The sequence below is a fragment of the Alosa pseudoharengus genome, unplaced genomic scaffold (genome assembly GCF_046254945.1).
Source record: "Alosa pseudoharengus isolate Yale_2024_CS ecotype anadromous, Long Island Sound unplaced genomic scaffold, YU_APseudo_1.1 YU_APseudo_1.1_scf_5, whole genome shotgun sequence".
Classification (NCBI taxonomy): Eukaryota; Metazoa; Chordata; class Actinopteri; order Clupeiformes; family Clupeidae; genus Alosa; species Alosa pseudoharengus.
The window spans coordinates 25931952-25950306 of record NW_027468837.1 but is presented as its reverse complement, the minus strand read 5'-3'; the positions used below and the strand labels follow the sequence as shown (position 1 = coordinate 25950306).

General features: G+C 41.6%; 1 pseudogene; it reads right to left on the bottom strand.

Moving 5' to 3' along the window:
• Window positions 1–2376: 2376 nt before the first annotated feature.
• On the bottom strand, window positions 2377–17406 carry LOC143103838 (E3 ubiquitin-protein ligase TRIM47-like; annotated as a pseudogene).
• Window positions 17407–18355: the final 949 nt, after the last annotated feature.

Here is an 18355-nt window from a genome sequence, read left to right as displayed (position 1 = left end):
AATGTGATATACACACATAGTGCAGTGTAGACAGTTGTATACAGTTAAGAAAGTGGTATGGTTTACAGTAATATAAATTATATATAAATATGTGCAATGTTATAAGAGCAGACTAGATGTGGATATGCAGTATAACAGTAACATTATAAGACTAGTAAAAATATGTGTTATGTGCAGTATGAACAGTATACAGTAGAGCAGTAGAGCAGTATAATATGGCTTTGTATATGTGTAATTACAACATGTACATTTTATAAATATAAATAAACACTATGGATGGGATAGGGTAGTACAATTGCCGGGGGGGGGGGTGACTGTTGAGGGGCAGAACGTCCGTCTCCTTGTACCTGTCAGGGCTTCCTCTGAACCCAGCTGGTTCAGGTACGGAGAGATCTGTAACGCCTCCCAGAGGGCAGTGGGATGAACAGTCTGTGGTTGGGGTGAGAACAGTCTTTCATGATGCTCCGCGCCTTATGCCTTCCCTTGCCCTGGATGGCCTTGATGGAGAGGAGTGAGGTACCAGTGATGCATTGGGCAATTTTCACCACCCTCTCTGCAGTGCTTTCAAGTCGGAGGCAGAGCAGTAGCCATACCATACTGTGACACAGTTGGTGAAGATGCTGTCGATGGTACAGCGGTAGAAATTCACCATGAACTGAGGAGACAGGTGGACCTTCTTTAGTCTCCTCAGGAAGAAGAGACACTGGTGAGCCTTCTACTGCCCACAGGTATTGCACATATTAAAGGACAAATGGGAAATACTCAAAAGATGATTTAACATCTAAAGTACTAATAAATACAGAGATGCCTTAAAATTGCACTTTGATTAGTTCTATTGTATTATTATGTCTGCTGGGGCGGTGCTGATCGTACAGTCTAACAGCAGCAGGAAGGAAGGACTTGCGATATCGCTCCTTCACAGGAGAGACATAGCAGGTCCTTGCTTCCTCTCCAACCATGCTGGGAAATAAGTCACAACCAATGCAAGACATTTTGACAGCACAAAGCGATGATCAGCCTGTCACTGAAATAGCTGCTCAGTGGATGGCTGCTTCGCCACCGTTGTCCTCTCTCCAACCACCTCCACTGGGTCCAGCTGAGAGCCCAGGACTGTGCTGTACACGTTCTGGCTTACAATGGCCGCCGGGTGAATAAGGCAAATTGCACATACAGATACCAGAAGGGAATGCATCCTCTTATTTAACTCTGGGTTAGGCAGCAAGTATGGTCATTTTCCAAAAGGCTGGGGTTAGAATAATTGTAAGGCATATGTCTGTGTGATCATATTTCCTACTGCACACACAATTCATTCACTCTAAGTTTGCACTTACACTGTTATCATGGCAGTTAAACAGTACATGTTTCAATCTAGCATAGTTGTATTTTTATTATTTATAATGACACAAAACATTTCAACTATATTTTCCCCTTATACCCCTTACACATTTTAAAGTCATTCTTATATACGGTATAATATATAATTGATTGATTTGTAGATTATAAATATTTAGAATTGATTTGTAGACACCAGTATAATAATCCATCACCAGAAATAAAACTATAGTCAGCAGCAGGGATCTAGAGATTTCAGCAGAATAAACACAGGACATTTCTTTGTTGTTGTCTGAGTTCCCCTACAGTGTTATAATTACACACAATACAAACAAACATTAATCAAGTCCACTCTGTATCACTTGAAACTAGTGATGGGCAAATTAAGCTTTGGTGAACCACTGAACCACAGCAGTGTGAACCTAGCGACACTAGCTGAAAAGCAAAAAGATGGCCGCCACACATACATTTTTCAACATAAAAGTCCTTAGCAAACCAATATTTTTGGTTACATATACTGGTTTGGGTAAGGACTTTTATGTTATAAAATCTACATGTGGCAGCCATATTGGATTTTTTCATTAGTGTTGCTAGCTTCACACTGCTGTGGTTTAGTGGTTCACCAAAGCTTCATTTGCCCATCACTACTTGAAACACACCTCAAATTCCATAACTGCCCTTGATGCATCAATATAAAGCATCATAATGGGCTCCATCCACTAAAGAACCGTATGCTCTTTGCCCTCCTGGCCCTTATTTCAGAGTCCATATCTGCCTGTGATGGTCTCAAGAACCCAGCATTTTCCTCATACCCAATCATGTCTTTGTATTTTTCATCAAAGACAGGTCCACCAAACCTCTTCTCGATTCCACTTAAAGCAAATCGTAGATGATCTGGAAGGCCAATCATCATCCAGACTCCACTCTCAAATCTATCTGCAACAACAAGAGATGAGTTCTGTTCCCGGATGTCGCTGAGATGCGTTTTTACCGATGCTTTTTTACCGTGCCTTCCTCCCAGGTGATCCTAATTTTCGTTCCCCTTCTCCATATAGACCACTACTGGTGGCTCCATCCACTGACGATCCATATCCTTTTGCACCACCCTCAAATCCCCTATTTGCTTTCCATCCTGCTCCTCCTTGCTCTCCCATGTTCACATAAACTCCTTCCCCACCTGCTGCTCCATGTTCCCACTCCATTTCTTCGTGCCCTTTCGCAGCTTCCCATGCTGGGCCATCAACCTACGGTCTCAAGAACTCACTACCTCACTCATATCCAATCATGTCCTTGTGTTTTTCATCAAAGATAGGTCCAGGTAGCCTCTTCTCGATTTCACGTACTGCAAAACGTAGATGATCTGGAAGGCCAATCATCATCCAGACTCCACTCTCTAATCCATCTGCAACAACAAGAGATGAGTTCCGTTCCCGGATGTCGCCGAGATGCTTCTTTACCATCTCTGTTTGGTTGTGAGATGCGTTTTGCAAAGGACAGTACATAATTGTCGTGAACGCTTTTTGATAAAGAGACATCAGTGCCCTGAGGGCATTCATTTCCAGATTGACTATTTGATTCCCCCTGGTCTGAGCTGTGATAGTTACATCTTCATTGGTCTTCTTTTCCTGGAGGTCAACACCAAATTTATTCTTGAGATAGTTAATTTGCCTCCTGAAAGCTTTCTTCATGAGCTCCCAACAGACATCATTTATGTGCAGCCCATTGGAAAAGAGAGGGTCCTTGATACTTTTGAATACTTTTGGGTGCATCCCATCTCTCACGGAGATTCATGTTTTGAGCTGTGTCCTGCCGTGCACTCTCAGATCTCTTTGATCTTGGATCATCTTTGTAATCCATCAGATTCAACTCTCTCTGTACTGCGGCTACATGATTACGTGGCCCTACTAGTTTCCAGTTCTGGGCAGAGGTATTAAGCATGAGTTTGTCATCCAAGCTCTGAATCTCCTTTACCAACTCAACCACACTTGGTACTGGGACACTAACAATATCAGCAGCGCATTCCAGGAAAAGTTGTTGAAATTCCTGAGAGGCATTTGTGACTGACTTGCTGTTGGCTCCAGTAGTCTCTTCAACTGAAACAGACACATCAGCCTTGATCATCACTCCATGTTTCTCTTGAATACTTTCTATTTCCTTCCTTTGCATGTGATCCAAGTACAAGTACTGATACAGTCGCACCATCATAGTCTCTCTACTGGTCTCCATCTGGTCGGGGTTGGTGTGTTCAGATGTGTCTTGCCTGTTAAATATCAGACAAAGAAAAGTACAGTGGACATACCATACGACAAATCTGAAACAATTACTATTTTAAATGCTGTAAATACTGCAGAAAATGTTTCCATTTTTACGATTCATCATTTCAATGGAATGCATTTTCTGATTCTATGATGTTTACTGGACAATCCAGGAAGATTTTTTACCTCCTCCTTCCAGCTCCAACTGAAGTTGTATCATGCATTTATGTTCATCCATGTAAAAGAAAGCAATCATCTTTGATTAAATACGTCAACATGTAAACACATAGTCGTCCTAAACACACATATTACACACACACACACATACACACACACACACACACACACACAAACAGTAATCCCCCCCCACACACACACACACACTTCTTTTTAAGTATTTAAGGCACATCCATGTTGTCTGACTTGATCAGCACTCAGCAGCGTTTGGGAAAACACTGACTGGAGAGTGTTCGCAACTCAGGCCACCCATGACTCCCACACGGACACTGATTCATATGCCTCCTCCGTTCTGTACTGTATCAACTCAAACATCAACAGTGTCACCACCCTCAAACGGATTTCCACTTTCCCTAATCAGAAGCCGTGGATAAACAGTGAGGTCAGACTCCTGCTGACATCGCATTCAGATCAGGTGATGCTCAAGCCTATAGCTCATCCAGGGCTAACCTGAAAAGGGGCATCAAAAAGGCCAAGCACAACCACAAGCTAAGGATTGAGGTTCACTTCAAAAACAACTCTGACCCCCGACGCATGTGGCAAGGCATCCAGGCCATCACAGATTACAAAACTACTAACTCCATCCCCCCTGTCACCGACACCTCCTTGCCTGATGAGCTGAACCACTTCTATGGCCACTTTGATAGGGACAACAAGGAGGTGGTCATCAAGGCTGTGGTCTCTACAGATCACCAGCCCCTCACACTCTCCACCACCGATGTGTGTGCGGCACTGAGCAGGACTAATGCACGTAAGGCTGCTGGTCCTGATGGTATCCCCGGACGCGTACTCCGGGCCTGTGCTGTGCAGCTGACTGAAGTTTGGACTGACATATTTAATCTGTCACTAGCCCAGGCAGCTGTTCCCGCGTGCTTTAAAACCACCTCCATCGTGCCAGTGCCAAAACACTTCACTGCAACAAGCCTTAATTACTTCCGTCCAGTTTCACTCACCCCCATCATCATGAAGTGCTGGGCCTGGCCCATCTCCAGACCTGCTTACCACCCTCACTGGTCCCCTTCCAATTCGCCTACCGTCAGAACAGGAGCACAGAGGATGCCATCTCTACGGCACTTCACTCTGCCCTGTCCCACCTTGACAATAGCAACACCTATGTGAGAATGCTGTTCATTGACTAGTTCAGCATTCAACACCATCATCCCCTCCAAACTGATCACCAAACTCAGTGAACTGGGCATCAATACCTCCCTCTGTAACTGGATTATTGACTTCCTAACCAACAGGCCTCAGTCTGTTAGGTTAGATAATCACACATCCTCAACTATCACCCTGAACATTGGCATACCACAAAGATGTGTGCTGAGCCCTCTCCTTTACTCCCTCTTCACCTACGACTGCACACCTGTACATGGCTCTAACATCATTGTCAAATTTGTAGATGACACTACGGTGATTGGTCTCATCAGCAACAACGATGAGACGGCCTACAGGGAAGAGGTCCTAACATCGTAGTACACTGACAACAACCTGGCTCTCAACACCAAGAAGACCAAAGAGCTCATTATGGACTTCAGGAAGTCTAAAGCTAGCACAACTGGACTGAGGTGGAGCGTGTCACCAGCTTCAAGTTTCTTTTAAAATATAAATCTCTGAGGACCTCTCTTGGACCCTCAACACCTTCACCCTGATCAAGGAAGCTCACCAGCGTCTCTTGTTTCTGAGGAGACTAAAGACGATCCACCTGTCTCCACAGATCCTGGTGAACTTCTACCACTGCACCATAGAGAGCATCCTCACCAACTGTGTCCCAGTTTGGTAGGGCAACTGCTCTGCCTACGACCTAAAAGCACGATGTAGTGGAGGCTAAACGCAAGTAAACACAGTTTGTCCACCTCTGAAATTTCAGAAATAGAGTTTATCCACCTCTTATTAGAGTTGATCCACCTGTCAAAAGAGTTTATTCACCAATTGCACTCTAGGAACCATTTAATACCATTGATATTGTTATAAACATTGGACAATAACCTCCACCATCATCAAACATGTTCTGAATGCCTTTTTTAAAGGAACCGTATGTAAGAAATGTATTTCAATTAATCATAAAATGGCCCTGATATGTCACTAGACATTAAGAAATCATGTTCATTTCAAATACTTATATCACTGACAACAGTAGTCTGGCCAGGATATTGTCATTTAAAAAGTAAAGTCATAAGAAAGTTGCAGCCCTCAACTGATGTTGATGTTGTGTTTTGTCATGTCATGTTGTGTTTTGGCCTGATGCGCCACCCTCCACCTATCTACTAATCACAAAGTGAGTAGTGTTTCGGCATCCGGGTTGCCAGCTCTGCCAGTCAGAGGGGAGGGGGAGGGGTTACGCCGCTCTACAGTAATTTGAAAGTGATTGTAGTACCCGTTTTGGCCACAATCTTACATACGGTACTTTAAAAATCCGATACCGCATAATGCAGTCCACCTCACCGTGATCATAGAATTCATAGTGTACCCACCTCTTATTTTACCACTCCATCCCTGGGTGGGATCAGGAAATGGCCCTGGGTCAGACTGAGACCTGGGTCCTTGGGCACTTGGACCCAAAAGTGGTATGGACGCTGCATCCACTTGCACCACAGCATCCACTACATATTCTAAAAAACAAATATGGATTAATATTGAATTGATTTCAGCAAGTCATTTGTTTCAGTAAGTCAGAGAGTTCATGTAAGGAATGATGTTTTTTCATTTTTCTTACCTTGTCTGGTCATCTTTGCCATTTGAAGTTGCAAAACGTGTTCTACCTTCTGCTTCAGAGCAGAGAGAGCGAGCCCTGGGTCTTCAAATGACAGATTTGGACTGAAAGTGACACTGGGTAAATGTTTACATACAGCAGCCGGGCGGAGGGTCTGGTAACTCTGAAAGACAGTAAAGATTACCAAAACAAAACCTTTAAACTTATTCTTTAGGCCTTTCCACAAGGAAATAGACCATGAATAGACATGGTAAATGCCCAACTCAAATATACTGTATGAATACATTATTGCACATTATATACAATCACTGACAAAAGTCTTGTCACCCTTTTTGAAATGTTGGTTTTTAAGTAAAATAGACACACTTTTGGAGTTTCTTTTTGAGAAAACAAACACACCAGGGCCCAGTTTTCCGATAACGACGGAGACACGCTCTTAAGAGGGTTTTCTACGATTCATCTTACGATCGTTTGTTTGGTTTTTCCGACTGTTTCCCGAACATGCTCGTAGCGTGAACGCGCGTGCACTGAAGATGCTATTAAGGGGAGCTGTCCACGTTAATAGTTCTGAAATATCCTCTGATTTGATGGTGATGTCAGGTGACTGCACGTCACAGCTATATGCCTACCGTTTAAACTTCGGATCTACACATTAATTCACATCAATACGAAAATAGAAACACTTTGACATCTGCATGTACTGTAAGCATCCCAAGTAGGTTATATACCACACACAGACATAAATAATTGTAATTATTTAAGATTAGATTGTTGCACCATGCAATACTTTTTCACTGTGTCACTTAAGAACACGTTTGAAGATAAGAAAGAAGTCGAGTAAGAAAGTGAGGAAATGTGTAGGCTTAGATTTTGATGCAGTAGGCCTACAGACTAAACCACATGTTCCTTTCTCTGCTTGTAGGCCTACCCTTATATTATAGGCCTAATAAAATATAGCCCTCACTTAGCAAAGTACTATTCTGGCAACGTCTCATTTCATAACTTAATGATTGCATTTTTGTCCGCTTTCCATCACATTATTATGACCATTAAATGTAGGCTATGCTATTTTGCACGCTAAAATCTGATTCATCACAGGTAAACACAATAAAGAACGTATTAAAGTTGGATTATGTATTCTAAATTGTAATTCCTCTGTATTAGTCCATGGGCCAGGACCCAAAAAATCACATATCGGTATCACCTGAGGTGGCAAAATCTACCAATGATTTTTGTAATCCTCCATGCCTGAGGGACATTATTTGGTATGATAGCCCTCTCTAAGTGGTAGCTTAGTTGTATTTTTCCTAGCTTTTATACCGGCACACAGTAAATTATACAATACAAGCCTATGTACAGATATGGGTGCCTCAAAGTCTGGAGGAAGGTGGGACATGTCTTAATCCATGTTATATCACATCTAGATGACATAGGCTTGTAGAAAATATAAAATTTAGATGGATGATTTAGTTTTTCATTAATGATGCAGGCAAAATTAAATAAAATGTACACATTTTCGCCTATATAATACATTAATATATACATGCAAAAGGATAGAAAAGGGTGGATCAAGTCCAAACTCATGTTTTGTGACATCTAGAGAGTATGGGCTTTTAGAAAATATATGGATTAAATGGCTGAATAGGCATGTTTGGCTTTGATAGAGACCATAATGTCTTGGCTGCAAAAATGACTCAACTTTAGGCTACAGTGGAATTTATAGGTGGATGTGCTCAAACGTTTGAAGACAAGATTAATGAGGACTCAAAAATATATTTTTAATCTTCATCACTATCATTATATTCATCCAGACCGGCATTTATGTTCTCCTCATCCTCCTCTTCCTCCATCTGATTTCTACAAGTTTGTAACATACACAATTCCGTGCACTTTAATTTGTTTGAAAGGCAGGAGCAGTCAGGAAGTTTGCAGGTCCGTACACATTTGCAGGCCAAGTTAGTTTCATCTTTGTCTATGTCTGAATCTTCCTTTGTGTACGCCCTGTAGCAGGATCTATGGTAATGGACTTCTGCTGCTACTAAGTCACGACTGGCTATGGATAGTACTCTTTTGTAACCTTTCCTGACGGCTGCTCTTCTGATTTTGTCATCAGGTCTTAACTCTGCACATTTTGTTAGACTCTCTTTTGTCCTTTGACCTTTCAAATACTTGCTACATTTGTCACAAAATACAGGTGCTGGTCATATAATTAGAATATCATGAAAAAGTTTATTTATTTCAGTAATTCCATTCAAAAAGTGAAACTTGTATAATCTATACATTTATTCCACACATACTGATATTTTCCAAGTGTTTATTTATTTTAATTTTGATGATTATAACTGACAACTAATGAAAACCCCAAATTCAGTTTATCAGAAAATTAGAATATTGTGAAAAGGTTCAATATTGAAGACACCTGAGGCCTGTACTACGAAGCGGGGTTACAGGCTTATCTGGGTAACTTCGAGAGTAACTTGATCACGTGTGGCGTAACTTCCCGATTAACCCGTACTACGAAAGGTGTATAGGTTTTAACCGAGGTATGCTGCCATGGCAATTTACGCTGCATCTCAAACCTGCTCCGACCAGGTTATGTTCTTGGTTAACCCGAGGTTTCTGTTAACCACACCCTTTATAAGTACCACCCCTCCACTAACAATTTTCCCGAGACATGTCGGCGTACCTGGATGATCCATAGGCCTACGACATTGGAGCGCAAATCGTGAGGGACTCTCTTCGCAGGGCGAGGGGTTTTAGAGACCGCCAGAAAATATATATAGCCTAGCCTACCCGGACGATATTCTCTATGAAGATATAGATTGTCATCCGAGGGAATTCGTTATCTTTGTCAGATGATCTAGGAAGACGTCTCATAGCAATGCCCGTACGTGGACATTCATGTATTCCATTGGTGATGCTGAACATCTGAGCAAGAATAGCCTACTGTATGTCCGAAAATAAATCGGACATAGTACTACAGTATGCTGAACATCTGAGCAAGAATAAATCGGACATATAGTAGGCCTAATAAATTAAAATCACATTTTTACAAACGTATTGAATTGAATGTCATATTACTGTACCCTGCACATAAAGGCTACACATTTCCACAGCACCAGAATCCGACCGAATGCCTCCCTCAACTCCCTCCATAATCGGCCTTCCACTATTATTTGCGATGGCCAACTCCTCTGCTACTGTAAAACACTCTGGTGCCTTACAGTAGTGTTTTTAAAGACACCTTTTTCTTGTTAGCTGTAAAACAGAGGCCAAGTGAAGGCTATAAGCATAGGCCTACAGGTTTTTTTTTTTATAATTAAGAAATATTAATGCAAGCTATGACTATATAAACCACTATTCTGAATAATGTGTTTGTGTTTCATTTTCACTTGCTGCCATGCGTTTGGCAATGGTGTTGCATCTGAAATGTTCACAGGATTAGGCATAGGCTACACTAAATCAGTCAATGGGGCTACTTAAACATTCAATTATCCTTATTACTGTAATCTATATGCCCACATCTAAATTGTGTTGCATCTGTAGGCATTTCTATGAACTCAAAATAAATAAGCAATTTAATTATTTAAACTCATTAAATACATTCCGCAAGCTATTAATCCTCCGTATTTGAAGAACATGTGGGAATAAAACTTTACTTTTAGGCATTTAGGCTACCCGATCTGTAATACGTTGCCAACAGCCTTGCTCACTGCCGACGTATTTGATTTTTGTCGTAGAGTGGGTTTTAATTCCTCATAACTTGTCATAATAATTGTGCATTCCTCATCCGTAAAATAAGGTGATCGCGTCATCATTGAAAGTGGTGACTTACGCTGCAACCCGCCCCTTTTATGTGAACGCGCACAGGTTAACCCCGGCTCAACAAATCAACTTCATAATTAGCGTCGTAGTACCGATTAACACCACTTAAGATAACCAGGTTTTGTCAACCCTGGTTTAACAAAGTAACCCTGGGTTACATCTGGATAGGTTAAGCTCCCTTCGTAGTACAGGCCCCTGGTGCCACACTCAGCTAATTAACTCAAAACATCTGCAAAGGCATTTAAATGGTCTCTCAGTCTAGTTCTGTAGGCTACACAACCATGGGGAAGACTGCTGACTTGACAGTTGTCCAAAAGACGACCATTGACACCTTGCACAAGGAGGGCAAGACACAAAAGGTCATTACTAAAGAGGCTGGCTGTTCACAGAGCTCTGTGTCCAAGCACATTAATAGACACCCATTCAAAAATGTGGGGGAGATTCACAAAGAGTGGACTGCAGCTGGAGTCAGTGCTTCAAGAACCACCACGCACAGACGTATGCAAGACATGGGTTTCAGCTGTCGCATTCCTTGTGTCAAGCCACTCTTGAACAAGAGACAGCATCAGAAGCGTCTCGCCTGGGCTAAAGAGAAAAAGGACTGGACTGCTGCTGAGTGGTCCAAAGTTATGTTCTCTGATGAAAGTAAATTGTGCATTTCCTTTGGAAATCAAGGTCCCAGAGTCTGGAGGAAGAGAGGAGAGGCACAGAATCCACGTTGCTTGAAGTCCAGTGTAAAGTTTCCACAGTCAGTGATGGTTTGGGGTGCCATGTCATCTGCTGGTGTTGGTCCATTGTGTTTTCTGAGGTCCAAGGTCAACTCAGCCGTCTACCAGGAAGTTTTAGAGCACTTCATGCTTCCTGCTGCTGACCAACTTTATGGAGATGCAGATTTCATTTTCCAACAGAACTTGGCACCTGCACACAGTGCTGGTTTAAGGACCATGGTATTCCTGTTCTTAATTGGTCAGCAAACTCGTCTGACCGTAACCCCATAGAAAATCTATGGGGTATTGTGAAGAGGAAGATGTGATACGCCATACCCAACAATGCAGAAGAGCTGAAGGCCACTATCAGAGCAACCTGGGCTCTCATAACACCTGAGCAGTGCCACAGACTGATCGACTCCATGCCATGCCGCATTGTAATTCAGGCAAAATGAGCTCCAACTAAGTATTGAGTGCTGTATGCTCATACTTTTCATGTTCATATTTTTCAGTTGGCCAACATTTCTAAAAAAACTTTTTTTGTATTGGTCTTAAGTAATATTCTAATTTTCTGAGATACTGATTTTGGGATTTTCATTAGTTGTCAGTTATAATCATCAAAATGAAAATAATTAAACATTTGAAATATCAGTCTAATGAATGAATATAACATACAAGTTTCACTTTTTGAATGGAATTACTGACATGATTGAACTTTTTGATGATATTCTAATTATATGACCAGCACCTGTATACCTTTGGCCTCATAAACTCTTAAAGTCGTTGGACCTTCCCTTGCGGATTTTCTTAGGTCCTCTGTTCTGCAGACGGTTCTGCAGATGGTTCTGCAGATATGTCTTTTGCAAGGATCTTGTCAAGGATCTTGTCAAGCAGTTTCTTCATAGTAAAGATGCTACGGCATTTTCTGTGATACAATATGGATGGTATTCTACCCTCAGGGAGACCTTTAGCAAGATCAAGGATGGGGCTCTAATTTCAGCTGCTCTCAGTAGTGTGTATCATGACTTTATGTTCATACAGTAGGTGCCACAAGGTTTATCATCTGAACAATGTATTAAACACTCCCCCCGAATACCACTACTTCCTTCTGCCATGCTTCTCTATTCTGGGATGTACAACAATTTGAAAGCAACAGAGATATATCAGGGATGATGTGCCTTTTCCTACTCAGCAACAGTGTGTGTGACTGTGTGTGTGTGTGTGAGAGAGAGACAGAGGGAATATATGAAGTGTGTGTGTGAGTGAGAGAGAGAGAGAGTGTGTGTGTATGTGAGGGAGAGAACATGTTCACTTGCCACTCTCATCAGTATTCTAGCCTACCAACTGAAACTGCTCTCTCAAACATAGGCTACATCTCTGTATATTATAAGTAAGTAAGTATATATACTCTTTTGATCCCGTGAGGGAAATTTGGTCTCTGCATTTATCCCAATCCGTGAATTAGTGAAGCACACACTAATCCCGGCGCAGTGAGCTGCCTGCAACAACAGCGGCGCTAAGTGAGGTTAGGTGCCTTGCTCAAGGGCACTTCAGCCATGCCTACTACTCGGGGTTCGAACCGGCAACCCTCTGGTTACAAGTCCGAAGCGCTAACCAGTAGGCCACGGCTGCCCCTAATTTTTGTCCTTTCTTTTGTTCACACACAAATTGGGGAAGTCTACAGTACGGTTTACAGCAGACATCATTGCTTGATAATGATGTTAGTACCTTACTTGGGCCAGTTGGGTTATTATATCTAGTCTTTCACAAGTAGCCTAGTCATTGGTCATCCTTACTCATTCTCACACATCTGAATCATAACACAAATAAAAATAAACAGGACTCACCTTGTAATCTGTTTTTGACACTACAACAGCCATTGTTGTTCTGTAGCCTAACTAAACTGCTTCCATCCACATACTGGCCCTGTGGCCCAGCAAACACCAACACCAGTGTTGCCAGATTGGGTTGAGTGATTTCCGCCCATTCACGCTCAAAAACCTGCCCTCTTCAGCAAAAAAACGCCCCAACAACGATTTTGTCATAGAGAACCATTCAACTTTTCTTTTGATGTCTATGGGACAGTGCTCTTCCACAGGAAGTTGATTTACACAGCGGCCCCATCTTGTGAAAAGGGCTAATTTAGGCCTAATAGTGCTTTAGAATTGAAATAGCATGGCATGTCCGATCATTATAGTTTTGGTATCATTAAGGAAAACAGATTAATTACCCTAAAATATATTTTTGTCTATATATTCTAGATGTGATATTATGTGCATTGAGACATCTCCCAACTTCCTCCATACCACTATACCTTAGTTCTGTAATGTATTTTGCATTACATTGAAATGCATTGATTTTCAATGGACAGCTATTAGTTATGGGTCTAAAATAGCTGTGTAAAGTGTATTCAGCTATCTAACCCATATCTTTTCTAAAAGCCTATACTCTCTAGATGTGATATAGCAAGAGTTTGGATTTGACCCACCCACTTTTAGTCTTTTGCCTCTATCTAATCCTATATTATATAGGTGAAAAAGTGTATGACGGATACATTTTAGCCTATGTAATTCATGTAAAGCTAAATTATCCATCTAAACTGTATATTTTCTAAAAGCCTATGCCATCTACATATGATATAACATAGATTAAGACATATCGCATCATCCCACACACTTGCATACACCTATACCTACACATAGGCATGTATTGTGAATTGTACTGGGTATGGGTATAAAAGTCAGTAAAAATACAACTAAGCTACCACTTAGAAAAGGTTATCATACCAAAACATATCTCTCAGACATAGAGGATTATGAAAATCATTGCTAGATTTTGCCACCTTTGGTGATACCAACTTCTGCTCTGGCCCATGGACTATATGTCCTGTTGGTGACCTCAGTGAAAAGTACTGTTAAGACGATCTTAGCCGGTAACGAGAACTCTGGAGCACTCGTAGATCTACGAGTGTTTTCACAACGCTCTTAAAGGAACACGCCACCCAAAATCAGTAGTAATATATGTTCTTACCTTAACTTTCACGAGTTGAGTCATACCTCTCCCGCGCCGGTAGGTGCACTCAAACGCTCTGTCGCGCGGCGCGAATGTGTTAGCATGTTGCTATGCTAGCGGGCTCTGCCGTGGCCGTAGAGAGAGGAACATAGCAGTAATCAAACACCTCCATTTTTTCCCTACTTAAATACAGTTGCACGAGTAGTTGATAAAAATGTGTACGTCACACAACATGAAACGTGGCGATTTTCCAAGCGAATAAACAGGAGAACTACAATGTGTGGCGCAATAGCACTTGGGAGTACTTCGACCTAGCGTGGTAATATTATTAACACCTAATTGTAGATCCTATCCACCACAGAGTTTAGAATCCATGCTGGATCGACCCTCAGCCTCTCCCTCCCCTCTGAGCGCTGGCCACGTTTCATGTTGTGTGACGTACACATTTTTATCAACTACTCATGCAACTGTATTTAAGTAGGGAAAAAATGGAGGTGTTTGATTACTGCTATGTTCCTCTCTCTACGGCCACGGCAGAGCCCGCTAGCATAGCAACATGCTAACACATTCGCACCGCGCGACAGAGCGTTTGAGTGCACCTACCGGCGCGGGAGAGGTATGACTCAACTCGTGAAAGTTAAGGTAAGAACATATATTACTACTGATTTTGGGTGGCGTGTTCCTTTAAGCTGCGATGGTTTCGGGAAACAGTCGGCAAATCTTAAGACGTTCGTAAGAGGGACTTTACGACGCTCTTAGGCTTAAGATGCTTTCGGGGAACTGGGCCCAGGACCATTTCAATAGCTCAACACAACTGACAACTGAAACAACAATTCGTTTATCCAAATTCAACACAAAATATCACCGAAACGCTGTGGGAAGTGAATACTGTCAAACTGACAAGGATTTCCAAACATTTCAATGACTGTACCTACCCCTTTATATGCAGCTGATTATCAGTGCCAGAGGAAGCAAAATAGGCCTAGAGCATCACTTGGCCATGACCATGCTTCACTTTAAACATGGTGTACCTTTCAGGGTATTCTTCATTCTTCCTTATCTAAACATACTACTGTTCTATAAGCATGAACAAAACAGAATGCTGAACCAAAACCATATGAGTGACAATAGGTTTGGCAGTTCAATTCTATAGAGCAACGGAACAAAACTAGAACTTTTTGGGTCTCCTGACCTTATGTCTGGAGGATGAAGGATGAAGAATACCCTGAAAGGTGCACCATGTTTAAAGTGGTGTGGGACTCCCCACAGAACACAGAGAGTGTAATCAAATTTATCAAAATAATCAAGTTAATTGCGAATAATGAGGCTACCTGGAGAAATTGGACATGATCCTCCTCATGTGAGAGCTGATCCAGCTCTGCCTGTTCTCTTCTTATCTCAGCAATCTCCTGCTCCAGGTCCTTTATGACTTTATTAGCCTGGCTCACCGCTGCCTTCTCCTGATCTCTGATCAGCTGAATCACCTCAGAACGGCACCTTTCAATGGACTGGAGCAGCTCCCTGAAGATCATCTCAGTGCGTTTCACAGCCTCCTTAGCGCAGTTCTGTAAACAGACACAGAGACAAGAGATAGGGGAATCTACTGTACATGAAACTATCTATACTGTTAGTGAGGCAAATTAGAATAGAACCACTACATGAAAATGTCACAAAATTGACCACCATTTACTATTCTAGCAAGGTTTTATCAGTACCTGTGTTTTGGTGGTGTTTGCAAGGTTTTTATAAGCTTTTTAGGTAATCACTTGTTTGCTAGTTTTAAATTAGCCTTTCTTAGTCTCTAACGGTTGCATCAACTTGCAATGTTTTCTCTTTTTCCCTGACTAGAGAGGTTACCCTAGAGAGGTTACCCTGGTCTGCCATATGTACTCTGCATCTCACCTTATGAGACACCACAGCCTTTTTCAGCTCCTGCAGTTCCTTCTCTGTCTTCTGGATTTGCTGCTGGGCTTTCTTCCTCGCCTCCTGCAGTGACATCTGTTGAAATGCATTAACATTCAGTAGGATCCATTTGTGTTTGTATTCTACAAAGAAGTGGCAATTGCAACAGAGGTATCAATACATACTATTATAATATCTGGGCCATAATACAATATTATTACAAGGTCTTAAACTATATTGTGACTTAAGCAATATTATCAGAAAAGACGTATTCTGAAATTGAAATAATTTTAAATAAGTAAATACTGTGACACTTGGTGTACAGCGGAAACAAGCAGTTACGTTTAAAAAGAAGTCAACTTGTTCAATTTGTTGTACAACTTTCTTTGGCCCTAACAGTGATACAGTAGCTGTTAGTGCAGTTAGCTTGTTTACAGTTGATTCCATTGTTGCGAAGTCTGCTTCCAGGCTTAACCGTCATCCTACTGCAGCTGGTTGCTATAGTTGCATTCATAAGCATTGATATTGAACAGTGAGCTTTTTTACCAGATCTACTTCATAGGTGCCCTGTTATTCAGCCATCCCACCCAGCCACCTGAATAGCCAACCCACCAACCAATCAGAAAGGAGTATTTCTTCTCTCCGGGTGGTAAATAACGTTATAACACCTCAAATGGTTCTATACTCCAACATTGTCCACTATTATTTTTTTATATACCTACATGGTGGACATGGTTGCTCATTCTATCTATGAACCTATCTATGAAAATAGCATGAATTTAAAACAATTTGGTCTCTGTGATCAATGGGAGTTTAGGAGTCACCTGTTTCTCATTCCTTTCTGCTGCTGCTGAGACTGTGTCATGGCCTCTATGTTCATCCATGGTGCACAACATGCAGATACATTTCTGATCAGTGCGGCAGAACACTTCAAGAAGTCGGTCGTGCTGAGAGCAGATCTTCTCTTGAAGGTGTGCAGACGCCTTGACCAGCTTGACCACTCTGCTTCTTAAAGGCATCAGATTTATAGTGAGGCTGGACATGGGTTTCACAGAAAGACGCCAGACACACCAGGCAAGATTTGACCGCCTTGAGCTTTCTCTCTGTGCAGAAGTCACACTCAACGTCTCCTGGTCCAGCAAGGCAGGGCCCAGAGGAAGCTTCCTGTGTCTCAACAATCTTCAGTTTGTCCACCAGCTCAGCCAACACCGTGTTTTTCTTCAGAACAGGTCTTGGGCTGAACGTCTCTCTGCACTGTGGACAGCTATACACACCTTTCTGGTCCTCCTGATTCCAGCAACCATTAATGCAGCTCTTACAATAACTATGTCCACAAGCTATAGTGACTGGTTCTTTCAATCGATCCAGGCACACCGGACACTGATATGGATCCTGATCGCTTACTTCTGCTTCAGCCATTTCAGCAGGCCTGCAAATACAAAATGGATAGTGGAGTAGAATTTACAGTATCTTCTCAAATTGAGATCCCTTTAGAAGGCTACACAGTGGGTAGTGGGCTGTATGTTGGCATTGTGATAATAATACATAAGCAATAGGAAAGTTAAGACCCAAGATGTGAGTTGGAATGGACCAATACAGTTTGAGCAAGTCATTTTTCTGGTCAGACATTTTGACAATGATTTGACAAGACATTTTCTATGGTAGGCTATTCCAATTGGGATAATAACTTTGCTATATTAAAGTAGACTAATTGCACTATTTTACCAGTTGTCAGTAGGCTAAAAAACTGACAACAGCATAGGCCTGGTTACTTAATGGAATTGTGTATCAAAGTGAGATTGAGAAATAGGGTATTCATTCTTTTTTTCTCTTTCCTATTCTCTCTGAAGGTTCAAATGAGGTATAATAATTATATTAGCAGTTATTGTAGACTTGATTTTGGATGACCGATATGGACCTTGCTAGAAATTTTGATGTGGAACTTGGCCTTGGCTATGATGAATTTGTTTTTTGTTTTAAAGTACAGCAGTTCAATGTTACAACACAAAAATACCGGCTACACTGTAAGGAAGGAGTCAGGGCTATCACACACGTAACAGCACGTAACAATTAATTTTGAATGAAACACAACCTTATTGTGTTCAAATAGTAATTCCAATCAAGCATCCACTTTTTAACTGAATCATACAAGATACGCGTATATAGGCCAGCGAAAAAAGGGAAAAGAGAGTTTGCACATTTACTAAACTATCAACCATGAAAACTCATGTTTTTCTTTCAAACACAATGTTAATATGTTGAACTGACATTTTTGCCACAGCAATGAAGTTATCCAACAGAATCATGTAAGATCAATGTGAAGCACCTAAGTATTGAACCAATAAGTCACCTAAGTACTGAACCAGTAAGTCTTA